Here is an 18,437-nt window from a genome sequence, read left to right on the forward strand (position 1 = left end):
TGGCTAGTAGAGAGCCCATATATTGTAACTGGCAATTTCATTTCAAAAATCAATTATTTCAATTATTTAACATTTAACTGTCAGAGATGATTGATGCCAGCAATACGTTTTTGTGACAAAAGGATATAGCACGCTTTATAAAAGTTCATGGAGATGAATATCAGTATTAACACCACTTCAGGACCCTCTTGAAGAGAAATGAATACAAGGCAGTGAAAATAAAAATCATGTTAAACAAAGCTGAAAGTTTCATTCAAACCCTGAACAAAAGTATACCAGAAATTAACCTTAGAAAGGAAGACATCGATGTTACCCAGAGACGACGTAATATACTACCGTGATATTAACAAATTAGTCCATAAAGTGACGTAGGACCAATACAAATACTGAGTTAACCTACCTTGTCCTAATTAAATTCAACTTACATCACATTTGAAACATATATAATTGTGTACAGTATAGAAACGAAATGCAGACCTTAAAACGCCAAGAAACACATGATGTTCACGAGGATATATGCTGATAAGTGTGTTTATATAGCACGTTTTAGAAAAATTGCAAAATAATATCGCACACACAAACACACACGGGAAACTAAGGAAATCAAAATGAACATTTATATTTACTTAATACGTTAATTTTATGCGTAGACAGTAGCATAGTATCATAAAAATTCTTATTTACCGTCGAAATAGTGTAATTTATCTCGTTTCCTTCTATTAAATATAGTCAGATATAATCTATTGATATATTGTACACATTCCCTATAAAGTCAACTATTTTTATGCATACAGGTTACTTTTTGTATAAATAGCATTACGTAAAGACACGTGAAGACACCATGGCTAATTATTGCATTCATTATGAAGATGTGCTATAAGTAAGTAAGTCAATATTTTATTAAAGTGACATGTGCAAACATATATAGAAATAACAACAGACAATTACAAAAAGGCATGCACCCGGCCCAAACGGGCCTATAAGTCACATAATACATGATAAAACATTAAGCATTAAAAAAGAAAGCGATTCAATGGTCAGTAACATTGTCAGTATATCAAGAATTATCGATATGGTCATATCACAAATTCAGACGTCAATCAAAAAAATATATTCTTCATTCTAATTAGGCAAAATATATGTGCTAAATTGTCATTAAGTTAAGTAAATTAGTATTTTCCTGCTCAATCACATTCCATAATATTTCATGTAGCGCCAATAATAGCGGCATGTAAGTTCTGACTTCAATGAAGTTACATTTGTACATAATTTGATTTTAATCAAAACTCATACTTCAAAGTGTATGTAGTGATCAAAATATTCATCCTTGTACGAAAATTCAAACTACAAGGATGAAATATGAAAACAATCTAATATTTATTGTAATATTTAAATAAAAGTGTATTCTTAATCGAGCCGAAAGATCAAGATTTACACTTCAAGAAAATAAACAATATCAAGGGTTTTAAGTATGCGACTGATGAATTCAGAACATAAAACAGTAACAAAACGCCACATGTATACTATACTTATGCGTTATACATATACTTAACATGAATGAAGTGTAACAGCAACATGCATGTAACGTTCAACGTATCTTATCAATGCTTTAATTAAAATGGTATGGCATCGACATTGATTATGATATGATTTTATAAAAACAGTCATCATTCACAACAAAAATGGCTTATATTAATGGATAAACATTATAATTGCTTCATATATGGAATAAATTGCTCCTACGTTTCAAATATGAGGCTACTAAATACTTTGCTAATCTTCTGGGGTGATATTTTACAAGGTTAACAAATTTTTCACAGTCTCTCATGTTCATAAATTCATCACTTGTGAGAATTTTACTAAGATAGCATAAGTCTTTTATCCTGGTATAAGGGACACTTCAATACAAAGTGCATTTCATCTTCAACTGAAGCAGTGTTACGTAGTTTACAGAGTCTCTGTTCTGGCGCCTCACCAACATACCGCTCGGTTTCTATGCGGAGTGGCAGAATACCACATCTGAGCTGTGCGAGAAGAGACCGCTCATTTCTCTTTAAATTAAGATTAAGATACGATTCCTTTTCAAAGTCAGTCTTAAATTGGATGTACGTTCGTAATAGGAAACCTGAGTTACTTGTAAGCGCCAATCAGTTTTATGAAGTTCAGTGATGGATTGTTTGGCTTCTTCTAGATTTATTGGTTGGCGGCTAGTGAACTGATCATTTAATCCAAGTTTTGTCATAATATCTTTGACTTCACTACACCAGTTATTTTGACAACGGATGTAGTCCATATTGAATACTTGTTTGGTGATTCTATTGTCATCGAGTAGCACGAGTCTATTCCACATTCTTAACATGTGTTACCATCTTCTATAGTTGGTCGGGATCCAGCCAATATCACCGGTAATTGCGAGTATGGGCGCAAATCTGTGTACGCCCAGATAGTATCTGATCGCACGATGCTGTACGTTGTCCATTGCTTGGTATTTCCTATAACCCCAAACGCCCGAACAGTAATCCATAATTGGCACAACGCAGGATTCAAACAATTTTTGGAATGTATTTAACCCGAATTCTTTAAGGTCTCGTAATTTTACTATTATCTTGCCAAGGGCTCTTCCGGCGCTTTTTCCTAGAATTTCCGCATTTATTGAAAAGTCACCTCTGCAATGGAATGTCACGCCTAGATATTTGTAGCTATCCACAAGTTGTCAAATGTTTTCACCTATTTTAAATGAAACGTCGGTACATGCTGCACGGCCTCTGCGGAAGTGAATGCATTTCGATTTTTCTGTATTTATGAGCACGCGCCAACGTCTACACCAGTCACGTAACGTGTCTAGGATGCATTGTAGGTCATCTTCTGTCTTTGCTATACAAACAATATCATCGGCATATAATAATAATGATACCTTTTTCCCGTCTAGTTCAAGGCCAATGTCAAGGTCATTCACCTCTTTAATGAGGTCATTGGCGAATATTGAAAACAGCGTCGGCGACGCCGTATCGACCTGCTTCACTCCGGTCTGGCACGTGAACCAGTCTGTAAACTTGTTATTGACACGGACACTAGCCGTCGAATGTTGGTAAATGTTTTTAATTGACGTATATATTTTGCCATCAATGTCGTTTAGTAGCAGTTTGTAAAGAAGCATGTCAATGTCGATGAAGTCGAAGCATTTACGCAAGTCAATGAAAGCCGTAAATACCGTCGTATTATTACGTATGATGCCGTTAAGTGAAAAAACGTGGTCTTCGCATGAACGATTACGCCGGAACCCGTTCTGCTCGTCTTCAAGGATTTCATTTTCGTCCATATACCGTGTCAATCGTTTATTAATGAATCCGGTATAAAGCTTGCTCACACAAGGATAGCAGACTTACTCCTCGGTAGTTCAAAGGAATCCGCGGATCAGATAACGGGTCCTTAAGGATAGGACAAATAATTGACTTTCTCCAAATAGAGGGAATGATGCCAGTGTCGAAAATTAGTTGAAACAGTTCTTTCAGCGTAGCGATAATTGCGGGGCATTTCAGCACAAAGTATGGTATTTCATCATAGCCGCAGGCGGAACGGGATTTAGCTTTCATTACTAGGTCATTTATCTCATTTAACGTGATATTACCGTAAAGGGTTACGTTCGGCGTGTACAAGGGGTCATTTATGTTGTTTTCTATTAGTATTTTGTGAATATTTGCTCGGTTATAATGTTCACTATTAAATTCACTATTGTCCGTGCCGTTGTATAAACTTTCAAAGTCTCGCTTCCATTTTCCAAGAACTGCATCTTCGTCACGCACAACGTTACCATTATCATCGATAATTTCACAGGGGATTGTTTTATCACTTCGGGGGCCAAGCTTGTTTATCTTATCCCAAAACTCATTTGGGTTACTTGTTGATATAGATTCTATTTCATCCGCTTTTGCCTGTCTATACGCGCGTTCTGCTTGATGTAAAGATTTGTCGAAATTGTCCCGTGCATGTATGTATTCTTGTCTCAATGCCGTTATGACTCGCTGATTATCGCTGCATCTTAAAAAATCACGTTCCCGTTGACGTAATAATTTCCACTGATCGGATAGAGTGTCATTCCAGTACGGTTTCCTGGTTTTATAGCGTTTACTAGTCGATCGCGATTCATATTTTTGTAATGTTCTGTTCATTTCGTCGGTTATTGCTTCACATAGGTTGCTATATATGGTATCCATCTCGTTTTGTGTTTCTCGGCAAGTTTCAATTTTTGTGATACAGTCAATTATTGCCAATCTCGCGATATCGCTATCCATGAAATCATCTGGAACGGTTCTCACTTTGTACCGTTGTCGTCTGACCTCCTGACGAATGATGACCCTCATTGTTTGTATACACTGTGTGGAATTCCGTTATAATTGCTGAGTGATCAGGTAATCGTGATCTTTCGCTCAGTAGCCCTTGTAATCCGCAATTATCTACAATATCTTGCATTGGTATAACTTTAAATGAAATGCACTTTGTGAATTGGTCGTGTGGAACACAGATATAATCTACTACCGCTCTACCTCGCCGGGAAATTGATGTTCAGTTATTATCATGATATCTACCATTTAAAACACAAAATTTAGCATCGTTTAAAAATTCAAGCAAATCATGACCATGTTGGTTTATCGACTTATCCAGCACGTTCCATGGCGGGATACTGTCAAAATCACCGATTATATCCGACATTGAACCTATTCGAGCATTGAAATCTGCTGCTATGAATATTCCGTCGCTTTCACTATTTATGTAAATTTGCGACAGCAAGTGAGCGTAAAACGTTTGGGCATCACGACCACGAGTTGAGTTTTCTGGTGGCAAATAACATGCAAATACAATGAAATCGTAATCTGTACTTTTATGAACAAATTTAACGCCCAGTATTCCATCCAGTGATTTGTCCACGATAGAAATTTCATATTCTTCATACATCCATGATTTCACTAACAGACCCACACCGCCCGACGGTTTTGGTGCATTAACATGTATATCTTGTCTATTGTAACCAATCCACGTGTAACCTGGTACGTTTAATCCATTGTTTCCGCCTAGATGCGTTTCACATATTGATATAATATCACTATTCAGACCATTCACTAGATTAGTCCGTAAATCATTATTGCATGGCGTCCAGCCACAAACGTTAAGATGGGCAAGACTTATAGATTGTGGTCGGGGTGCATCCTAGAGACCAGCGTCCTGTGCCTGGCCTCTGTCAATCTGTATTGGCTCCTGGGTTGACTGTTGCTGTACGCGTGGTTTAATGCGTCTACTGGCGTCAACGCGCAATGAGCGCCCATGAGGTAGATTTCGCAAAACTGCACGTGCGTTCGTCTCCAAGATACGTTATATTCTAGATTTACTGCTGCGAACCTGTACATGTTTATACTGTTGTATGAATCTTAATTGGGGTTTGTTTCTTAGCAACAACACTTTCTGGTCAAGTGAACCAACACTGAATTTCAAAATCGGTGGTCTGTCATTATATCTTGAATGTAAACGGATAGCATCGGTAACGGTAACCTGTGACTTGACCTCCTCTCCTAGCGAATTTACAAGTTCCTGTGCTTTTTGGATCAGATTTTCATTGACCGTTACCTGGATTCCGCTAGCTGTCAAGGAGAGATTTGGGTCATGTAAAGGATTACCATGATTAGCGGTGGATTGGTCAGGTAGTACGTTTTCTTGTAGGATTGATCTTTGTTGCTCCAGGGTGTCCAATCGAGACTGCATGAGCTGAATTGTTGTCAATACCCCATTGACCCGGCGGGTTTCTTCTGAAATGCCCTCAGTCAATTCTAATTTCAGTGTTTGTACTTTAGAGTTTATATTTGTAATCAACTCTGATTTCAAATTGTCCAATTTAGCCTCAAATAAAGCTTTCATAGAGTCCTGGCCTTCTTTTATCTTAGTCACATGCAAGAAGTGGTAGCTGTTCCTTTTCTGTCATGACATGTGGTTGGTGAGAAATTTTACCTGGAGATACAGAGTGAACTCCCGCCATATTTGTAACGTCGGCGTCTTCCGTTGGCGACTTGTTGCCGGCTTGTTGCACTGTTGATGCTATATGATCGAAAACTGTATCCTCACATTCACTATATTCCGAATCACTGTCAATGTAACTCTCAATATAACTCTCATATAGAACACTGTGTACTTCACCAAGAATGTCGCTTGTCAATGGTCCGCCATATTTAACGATTGTTGATTTATCTAGAGGTATGTGAAGTTGGCTGTTAGATGTTAGCTGTTTATCAGATGTTTAAATCAGAAATGCACAGCTATGCATTGGGTGTTAATCAGATGTTTAAAACAGAAATGCACAGCTGTGCATTGGGTGTTAATCAGATGTTTAAGGTAGAAATGTACAGCTGTGCATTGGATGTTCGTCGGATGTTTAAAATACAAATGCACAGCTGTGCATTGGGTGTTCATCAGATATTTAAAAAATAAATTCACAGCTGTGCATTGGGTGTTCGTCAGATGTTTAAATTAGACATGCATAGCTGTGCATTAGGTGTTCGTCAGATGTTTACAATTTAAATGCACAGCTGTGCATTGGGTGCTCATGTTTAATATATAAATGAATAGCTGTGCATTGGGTGTTCGTCAAATGTTAAAATAGAAACGCAAAGCTGTGCATTGGATATTCGTCATATGTTTAAAGTACAAATGCACAGCTGTGCATTGGGTGTTCATCAGATGTTTAAAACAGAAATGCACAGCGGTGCATAGGGTGTTAATCAGATGTTAAAATAGAAATGCATAGCTGTGTATTGGGTGTTCGTCAGATGTTTAAAATACAAATGCACAGCTGTGCATGGAATGTTCGTCAGATGTTCAAAATACAATTCCACAGCTCTGCATTGGGTGTTCATCAGATGTTTAATATATAAATGAATAGCTGTGCATTGGATATTCGTCAGATGTTTAAAAAAGAAATACATAGCTGTGTATTGGGTGTCCGTCAGATGTTTAATATATAAATGCATAGCTGTGCATTGGGTGTTTATCAGATGTTTAAAATAGAAATACATAGCTGTGCATTGGGTGTCCGTCAGATGTTAAAATAGAAACGCAAAGTTGTGCATTGGGTGTTCGTCAGACGTTTAAAATTTAAATGCACAGCTGTGCATTGGGTGTTCGTCAGATGTTTAAAACAGATATGCACAGCTGTGCATTGGGTGTCCTTTAGATGTTTAAAATAGAAATGCATAGCTGCGCATTTGGTGTTCATCAGATTTTTAAAAAGAAATGCACAGCTGTGCATTGGGTGTTCGTCAGATGTTTAAATTAGAAATGCATAGCTGTGCATTGTGTGTTCTTCAGATGTTTACAATTTAAATGCACAGCTATGCATTGGGTGTTCATCAGATGTTTAATATATAAATGCATAGTTGCACATCGGGTGTACGGCAGAAGTTTAAATTTGAAATGCACAGCTGTGCATTGGGTGTTAATCAGATGTTTAAAAAAGAAATGTACAGCTGTGCATTGGATGTTCGTCGGATGTTTAAAATACAAATGCACAGCTGTGCATTGGGTGTTCATCAGATATTTAAAAAAGAAATGCACAGCTGTGCATTGGGTGTTCGTCAGATGTTTAAATTAGAAATGCATAGCTGTGAATTGGGTGTTCGTCAGATGTTTACAATTTAAATGCACAGCTGTGCATTGGGTGTTCATCAGATGTTTAATATATAAATGCATAGCTGTGCATTGTGTGATCGTCATATGTTTAATATATAAATGCATAGCTGTGCATTAGGTGTTTGTCAGATGTTTAAAATAGAAACGCACAGCTATGCATAGGGTGTTAATCAGATGTTTAAAACAGAAATGCACAGCTGTGTATTGGGTGTTAATCAGATGTTTAAAATAGAAATGTACAGATGTGCATTGGATGTTCGTCGGATGTTTAAAATACAAATGCACAGCTGTGCATTGGGTGTTCATCAGATATTTAAAAAAGAAATGCACAGCTGTGCATTGGGTGTTCGTCAGATGTTTAAATTAGAAATGCATAGCTGTGCATTTGGTGGTCGTCAGATGTTTACAATTTAAATGCACAGCTGTGCATTGGGTGTTCATCAGATGTTTAATATATAAATGAATAGCTGTGCATTGGGTGTTCGTCAGATGTTTACAATAAAAATGCATAGTTGCGCATCGGGTGATCGGCAGAAGTTTAAAATAAATGCACAGCTGTGCATTGGGTGTTCATCAGATGTTTAAAGTAGAAATAAATAGCTGTGAATTGGGTGTCCGTCAGATGTTAATATAGAAACGCGAAGTTGTGCATTGGGTGTTCGTCAGGTGTTTAAAATACAAATGCACAGCTGTGCATTGGGTGTTCATCAGATGTTTAAAATAGAAATGCACAGCTGTGCATTGGATGTTCGGCAGATGTTTAAAAACAAATGCAAAGCTGTGCATTGGATGTTCGTCAGATGTTTAAATAGAAATGCACAGCTGTGCATTAGGTGTTCGTTAGATGTTTACAATTTAAATGCACAGCTGTTCATTTGGTGTTCATCAGGTGTTTAATATATAAATGCATAGCTGTGCATTGGATGTTCGTCAAATGTTAAAATAGAAATGCATAGCTGCGCATCGGGTGTTCGGCAGAAGTTTAAAATAGAAATTGGGTGTTAATCAGATGTTTAAAATATAAATGCACAGCTGTGCATTGGATGTTCGTCAGATGTTTAAAAAACAAATGCAAAGCTGTGCATTGGATGTTCGTCAGATGTTTAAAATAGAAATGCACAGCTGTGCATTAGGTGTTCGTTAGATGTTTACAATTTAAATGCACAGCTGTTCATTTGGTGTTCATCAGATGTTTAATATATACATGCATAGCTGTGAATTGGGTGTCCGTCAGATGTTAATATAGAAACGCAAAGTTGTGCATTGGGTGTTCGTCAGATGTTTAAAATACAAATGCACAGCTGTGCATTGGGTGTTCATCAGATGTTTAAAATAGAAATGCACAGCTGTGTATTGTATGTTCGGCAGATGTTTAAAACAGATATGCACAGCTGTGCATTGGGTGTCCTTTAGATGTTTAAAATAGAAATGCATAGCTGCGCATCGGGTGTTGGCAGATTAAAATAGAAAAGCACAGCTGTGCATTGGGTGTTAATCAGATGTTTAAAATAGAAATGCACAACTGTGCATTGGATGTTCGTCAGATGTTAAAATACAAATGCACAGCTGTGCATTGGGTGTTCATCAGATGTTTAAAATAGAAATGTATAGCTGCGCATCGGGTATTCGGCAGATGTAAAAAAATAGAAATGCACAGCTGTGCTTTAGATGTTCGTCAGATGTTTAAAATAGAAATTCATAATTGCGCATCGGGCGATCGGCAGAAGTTTAAAATAAATGCACAGCTGTGCATTGGGTGTTCATCAGATGTTTAAAATAGAAATGCACAGCTGCGCATTGGATGTTGGATGATTAACACCCAATGCACAGCTGTGCATTTCTACTTTAAACTTCTGCCGTACACCCGATGTGCAACTATGCATTTATATATTAAACATCTGATGAACACCCAATGCATAGCTGTGCATTTAAATTGTAAACATCTGAAGAACACACAATGCACAGCTATGCATTCCTAATTTAAACATCTGACGAACACCCAATGCACAGCTGTGCATTTCTTTTTTAAACATCTGATGAACACCCGAGGCGCAGCTATGCATTTCTATTTTAAACATCTAAAGGACACCCAATGCACAGCTGTACATATCTGTTTTAAACATCTGACGAACACCCAATGCACAGCTGTGCATTTAAATTTTAAACATCTGACGAACACCCAATGCACAACTTTACGTTTCTATTTTAACATCTGACGGACACCCAATGCACAGCTATGTATTTCTATTTTAAACATCTGATAAACACCCAATGCACAGCTATGCATTTATATATTAAACATCTGACGGACACCCAATACACAGCTATGTATTTCTTTTTTAAACATCTGACGAACATCCAATGCACAGCTATTCATTTATATATTAAACATCTGATGAACACCCAATGCAGAGCTGTGGAATTGTATCTTGAACATCTGACGAACATTCAATGCACAGCTGTACATTTGTATTTTAAACATCTGACGAACACCAATTACACAGCTGTGCATTTCTATTTTAACATCTGATTAACACCCTATGCACCGCTGTGCATTTCTGTTTTAAACATCTGATGAAAACCCAATGCACAGCTGTGCATTTGTATTTTAAACATATGACGAATATCCAATGCACAGCTTTGCGTTCCTATTTTAACTTTTGACGAACACCCAATGCACAGCTATTCATTTATATATTAAACATCTGATGAACACCCAATGCACAGCTGTGCATTTAAATTGTAAACATCTGACGAACAACTAATGCACAGCTATGCATGTCTAATTTAAACATCTGACGAACACCCAATGCACAGTTGTGAATTTCTTTTTTAAATATCTGATGAACACCCAATGCACAGCTGTGCATTTATATTTTAAACATCCGACGAACATCCAATGCACAGCTGTACATTTCTACTTTAAACATCTGATTAACACCCAATGCACAGCTGTGCATTTCTGTTTTAAACATCTGATTAACACCCAATGCACAGCTGTGCATTTCTGTTTTAAACATCTGATGAACAGCTAACATCTAACAGCCAACTTCACATACCTTTTATCTAGTCTCTAAAGCTAAATCGACACCGAATCGTGTGTCGAAAAATACTTATAGCGACATAATTTTCACTCTGCGATGTTTAAGTATCGCTTATTTTAATAAATGTAACAATTAAAACCAATTCTATATTGCTTACTTAAACCGATGGCTGACGTAATAAATTTTGCTTTGGTTAAATTAGGCCAACCTCAAAGCGGGCATAATGGTATGCGTAATATTTAATTGCGATTAATAATGTGCATTTTCAGCTCTATCGCTTACATAGAGCATATTATTACCTTGAAATATATTCACACCAATAATTGATGTACACTAGATGTTGAACATTAGCTAATCCGCTAACAAATGCATACTACAAACATAATGATTTAACAAAAAACCGAATATTTAAAATTAGAATTATATACTTTATTATCTAATATGCACATTAAAAACAGTGTAATGGATGAATTCTTTTTACACGTCATTTGAAGTTGTATAGTAGATACATTCGTGTTTTTTGTGTCTTTTGTTGTGGTTGTTGTTTTCTTTTTTGAACCTGCCAAAACAAATGTGCGCCTTTGAAATGATTCATTACGTATTTAAGTGTTAATGCTTTTGGATGCTAAATTAGTTGATTGTGTTTATTTGTAAATAGCACGGGATGTTTGAACATGTAGCTACATTAGTGTGTAATTGCGTGTGTGAAAAATACAAAAAACAATAATAAGCCCTTGAAATATTGTACTGCCTATCTAAATTGTTATTGTTTTAAAGGCTTTATAAATATATGTTGTTTTTTTTGAAATAGTAGTATCACGGATATATGCTAATTGATACATGATATAATGATTTGTGACTGTGTGAAACTGTTTTTGTATAGTAGATAACGACGTATTTATAATCTAGCGTACTTATATTAATTTGTATGACCAACAAAGCATGTACAAACGATACCAAAGATTATGTGTAAGTTAAATCTGTATTACTTACATACATATATTTTTCTTTCTCTTATCTCTCTCTGACTTCTAATATAGTATGTATATCTCTTCTCTATGTATTAAGACAGAAACCAATTGGACAAGAACACACAAAGTATTATTTACTGCACCTTCCTTTTTATATGAGTATTAAAATATTTACTTTGAATGTAAAAGGTCTAAACAATAAAGACTAACCCATATATCTCTTAAAATGATCAGACGAAATAAAATAAAGTATATGGCGATTACAAGTCACTTGACGTCTACTTTAGCACAAACCTTAAAAGATAAATGGGGCGGATACATCTATCTCAGTTGACAACATATTAATACACAAGGCATTGTTTTTTCTGATTAAAATTAATATACGGACCACAGTCGAAAACTTGAATAAAATAATAACTTGCAGACAAGCAAGTATAGATATCAACAGTACACAAAACTTAATTAGCATTAATCAACGTGTACGGTCCAAACAAAGATAAATCCTAATTTTACCAAACATTACAATCCTTATAATTAATTACCAAGATAAAAACATTATACTCTGATATGATTTCAATATTGTTCTTTCTTCATTGATAAAAGGAATGGAAACCTTTATACTCATTCTAAAAAGAATCATTTTGAATAACATAATTGAAAACAACAATATGATAGGCATCTGGCGTACAGTAATTTAAACGAGAGCAAATTCACATGGAACTCAATACAAAACCAACTAGAAATGGCGCGGCAGAGGCCGACGCGTATCTCCACGCCGCATGTTTGACCAAGGGGGCGCCCCAGGGTTGGTTATGGGGCCATGCATAGTTGAGATTGACCATTTTGCCATAAGAGATGTTCAGTATCAATTTAAAGTAAATCGGTGAAGAAATGAAGAAGTTAATGTAAAATTACATAAAAAATGAGTGAAAATCTCTGACGCGGCCCCACCCCAACCCCCATTACTTTTGACCCAGGGGTCAGATCAAAATTCCAAATAGTACAGGGTCGCACATATGCTCATAGCTACCATGTGTGTAAGTTTCAAGGTTCTAGTGTTAATAGTGTAGGAGGAGATAGTGGCCAGGACGGACGGACGCACGGCGGAGATAACCACAATATCTCGACGCTTTTTAAAAAAGCATGGGGATAACACTATTTTTCAGATAAGGCTATTTTTTAGTATCTGAGTCACTTTGCAACATAATTGACAGATGAAGCATAAAACCAGAATTTATGACTGACCACCCTCTAGTTGAACTTATACTGCATACATACAACCTGAATGCGGCGCAGGATACGTTAAAGATAATAATAGCATCTTAATAGATACACACTATCAAACACAAATATATTGACAGATGTAGCATATAAATAGAATTTTTAACTGACCACCCTCTAATTGAACTTATACTGCATCAACCTGAATGCGGCGCAGGATACTTTAAAGTTAATAATAGCATCTTATTAGATACACAATATCAAACACAAATAAAACTGCAAATATTCAATACAGTTTCAAATAATAAAGATGCAAACCAAAACACTTTATGGGAAATAATTAAAAATATGTAACACAGTAATAAAATACACACAATTTATACAAAAAAGAAACACATAAACCTGAAACTGAAACCATTAAAGTCATTGAAACACTTAAAAAACAATTGCATGAACAAACACAAATGATACCACCGCCATTGATAATGATATTAAATTTAAAAAGAAACAACGATTATTAGAAGGAATCTATCGTACACATCTCAATGGCATAATACTACGAGCGTGGGAACAGCATATTGAACACAATAAATAAACATACAAAATAATTTGCAAGTATTGAATTTCGTAGAAGCGAACATAAAACTGTACACAAATTAGTAATCAATTGCGAAGATTTAACAAACAGAAACAGAAATTTAAAACTAGAATAACACCGTAATTTTTTTGAAAACATCTATTTACGAAAAAAACGTCGAAAATAACACTCTTTTTTAAAATACAAGTCATTCTTTAAATAAGAAGGATAAGCAATTGTGTGATGGATTACTTGCTGAATATGAACTTGGATTAGCACTTCTGACTTTATTTTTTTGCAGACTTCGAATAGGAATGCGATTCACTTGATAATTAGTTTATATTCTCTCGCTTAGAAAAATGAATTTTGGCGAAAGTTTGATTAAATGGATCAAACTTTTCTATACCGATATTAACAGCATAATAATTAAAAATGGATTTTTTCAAACATTTTTTACATTGAACGAGGGGTTAGCCAACGCTATTTACTTTCATCCTCGCTATTTATTATATGCCTCGAATGTCTATCACACTTCATCCAATCAAATCAACATCTTAATGACATTCGATCGAAACAGACGAAGAAATAAAACGGTCCCTATTTGCTGACGATGCAACTAACTTTTTTAAGTGACAAGAGTTACTCATTCAATAACCTTATAGAATCGCTAACCCTTTACGGAATGGCACTCAGTCTTAACCCATTTATGCCTAGTGGACTCTCCCATCCTTCTTAAATTGGATCAATTTATTTCCAAAATTAGGGATGTCTAGCATATTTATGCCTTTTTTTTCTAGACGCTAGGCATAAATGGGTTAGACTAAACAAAAGTAAATGCTATGTGCTACGAGAAGGTAAATTTAAACGAAGTAATATTCATCTTAAAACAAAAAGTGAATTTCAATTGGACATCATATAAAACCACAACGTTAGGAATACCTTTAGCAACTTTTGAAAATGAAACAGTTCTAAAAATATTGCTTACATTACAGGAATTCAAAAACATGTTTAAAATCATGGCAGCATCGAAAACTAACACTCATAGGGAAAACACAGCGTGTTGAAAACGTTTGCACTCCCTAAATTAATTTGTATACTTACAGTTCTCCCAAACCCACCAAAAATACTATGAAGGATATTAAATCAGCAATATTTTATTTCATATGGGACGGTAAACCTGATAAAATTAAGCGAACTCAATTAATTCAATCAGTAAAATTGGTACGAAACATAAAATATGGCGATGATTTGAACGACTACAGGGTAAATGACTTCTACCATTTTGATAATATATGCTACATATACGGAATACCTACACTTCATTTCCCGATGCATTAAACATTTATTTAAAGCACACCCATACATATTAAAGCTGTAACATATATAAATAACACAACATATACTCAAACTGCATTCGTAGAAAACAATTATTTGCAGAACAAAACAAACGAACACAATATTTTACTCACTGCAAATCAACAACTCAGCAGATACCTCCAAAACTCGAATTAAATGGCAAATCGTTCTTCGGGAAAATGTATTCAAGTGGGAAACAATATTTAGGCATATAAAGCAACTACTGATAAGTTTTCAATATAAATACATCCATAGAATTATAGCTACAAATAAATATTTTTAAGTGCAACCTATCCAACACAAATCTTTGTGCTTTATGAAGTAAACATTTTGAAACTTTTCTGGGAGTGTAATCATACTCAAACTTTATGGAACCAATTGACAACCTTTCTAGAGAAACAACATTTACATGTTAAACTGTCGCTATTAAACATAAATTTAGGGGTAAATACCTTCAAAATACCAGAGGCTAATAACGCTGTGAATTACAATAAAGCGAGATAATACGATTTTGTCAAATATTATTGAATTGATATAAAATATGTAAAACATTAATTATATATATATTTCAATATAAAATAAAATAAAAGTTCAGAGGAACATGTGTCGAAAAATTTCTCATCACCACCATCATCATCATTATCATCATCTTTTCTTAGTATCTTTTATTATCTTAGTATTCTTCATAGTACCTTTTCTTGAACAACAGCAACTAAACGTTAAACTATCTTTCTTAAATGTAAGTTTCGGAATTTACTCATTGAAATCAATAGACTGTAATAATATTGTGAATTATATTCTTATATTGATGAAATATTTTTTATCTTTAACATGAAGTAAAAAAAGCAAGTACCAAATTTTGATTGTTTTGTCCATAGTCTTAAACTAAAAATCCAGATTGAGGAAGAAATAGCCCTCAGTAAAGACACATTACATATCTTTGAACAAAAATGGAATCGGATTTAATTCTCATAATGTTTGTCCACTTATATACATTTAACTCTAATGTTAGTTTATCTATCTCACATATTTTTGTATTTTTTTTCAATCTTATAAGATCATTGTGAATATATAACAAAACACACAAGTCCAGTATGCTTTCTTTATACAACTCATCATTTTTCATAACTATTCTTCTGTTGTTCTTTTCTTTTCTCTTTAAAAAAAAACACCTATCACAAACAACCAAAAAAACAACATATTAACCCCGTTTTTTCCTTTAGTTTTTTTTAACCTTAAGAAAACCAAAAAATGTAAATATATATATATATATATATATATATATATATATATATATATATATATATATATATATAAGCATATCTTGTATAACATGTCTGAACATTATTGCTTTGTGCAATCACTTTGTTGTATGAACATATACATGTATACATTGTACGTCTTGCATTGAATAAAAAAAATCATTACCATCATCATTATCATCATCATCATTTTAAACCTGAGCATTATTTAATCAATACAAAAATCTTATAAATGGATATGTTGTTATGGTCTCTTTAAAATGCGACTTATTATAGGCATTTACCCTCTTAATACCTCAGATAGAAGTTTCGTTAATTTCTTTTATACCGAGCAATGACTGCGCATTTAAAACGCCGTTTGAGCACTGTGTTGAACTAGTTCTAGTTGAACTTATACTGCATACATACAACCTGAATGCGGCGCAGGATACGTTAAAGATAATAATAGCATCTTAATAGATACACACTATCAAACACAAATATATTGACAGATGTAGCATATAAATAGAATTTTTAACTGACCACCCTCTAATTGAACTTATACTGCATCAACCTGAATGCGGCGCAGGCTACTTTAAAGTTAATAATAGCATCTTATTAGATACACAATATCAAACACAAAAAAACTGCAAATATTCAATACAGTTTCAAATAATAAAGATGCAAACCAAAACACTTTATGGGAAATAATTAAAAATATGTAACACAGTAATAAAATACACACAATTTATACAAAAAAGAAACACATAAACCTGAAACTGAAACCATTAAAGTCATTGAAACACTTGAAAAACAATTGCATGAACAAACACAAATGATACCACCGCCATTGATAATGATATTAAATTTAAAAAGAAACAACGATTATTAGAAGGAATCTATCGTACACATCTCAATGGCATAATACTACGAGCGTGGGAACAGCATATTGAACACAATAAATAAACATACAAAATAATTTGCAAGTATTGAAAAACGTAGAAGCGAACATAAAACTGTACACAAATTAGTAATCAATTGCGAAGATTTAACAAACAGAAACAGAAATTTAAAACTAGAATAACACCGTAATTTTTTTGGAAACATCTATTTACGAAGAAAACGTCGAAAATAACACTTTTTTTAAAATACAAGTCATTCTTTAAATAAGAATGATAAGCAATTGTGTGATGGATTACTTGCTGAATATGAATTTGGATTAGCACTTCTGACTTTATTTTTTTGCAGACTTCGAAAAGGCATGCGATTCACTTGATAATTAGTTTATATTCTCTCGCTTAGAAAAATGAATTTTGGCGAAAGTTTGATTAAATGGATCAAACTTTTCTATACCGATATTAACAGCATAATAATTAAAGATGGATTTTTTCAAACATTTTTTACATTGAACCCCTCGTTCAATGTAAAAAATGTTTGAAAAAATCCATATTAGCCAACGATATTTACTTTCATTCTCGCTATTTATTATATGCCTCGAATGTCTATCACACTTCATCCAATCAAATCAACATCTTAATGACATTCGATCGAAACAGACGAAGAAATAAAACGGTCCCTATTTGCTGACGATGCAACTAACTTTTTTAAGTGACAAGAGTTACTCATTCAATAACCTTATATAATCGCTAACCCTTTACGGAATGGCACTCAGTCTTAACCCATTTATGCCTAGTGGACTCTCCCATCCTTCTAAATTGGATCAATTTATTTCCAAAATTAGGGATGTCAAGCATATTTATCCCTTTTTTTTCTAGACGCTAGGCATAAATGGGTTAGACTAAACAAAAGTAAATGCTATGTGCTACGAGTAGGTAAATTTAAACGAAGTAATATTCATCTTAAAACAAAAAGTGAATTTCAATTGGACATCATATAAAACCACAACGTTAGGAATACCTTTAGCAACTTTTGAAAATGAAACAGTTCTAAAAATATTGCTTACATTACAGGAATTCAAAAACATGTTTAAAATCATGGCAGCATCGAAAACTAACACTCATAGGGAAAACACAGCGTGTTGAAAACGTTTGCACTCCCTAAATTAATTTGTATACTTACAGTTCTCCCAAACCCACCAAAAATACTATGAAGGATATTAAATCAGCAATATTTTATTTCATATGGGACGGTAAACCTGATAAAATTAAGCGAACTCAATTAATTTAATCAGTAAAATTGGTACGAAACATAAAATATGGCGATGATTTGAACGACTACAGGGTAAATGACTTCTACCATTTTGATAATATATGCTACATATACGGAATACCTACACTTCATTTCCCGATGCATTAAGCATTTATTTAAAGCACACCCATACATATTAAAGCTGTAA

This window comes from Dreissena polymorpha, chromosome 2, assembly GCF_020536995.1.
Source record: "Dreissena polymorpha isolate Duluth1 chromosome 2, UMN_Dpol_1.0, whole genome shotgun sequence".
NCBI classification, from domain to species: Eukaryota; Metazoa; Mollusca; class Bivalvia; order Myida; family Dreissenidae; genus Dreissena; species Dreissena polymorpha.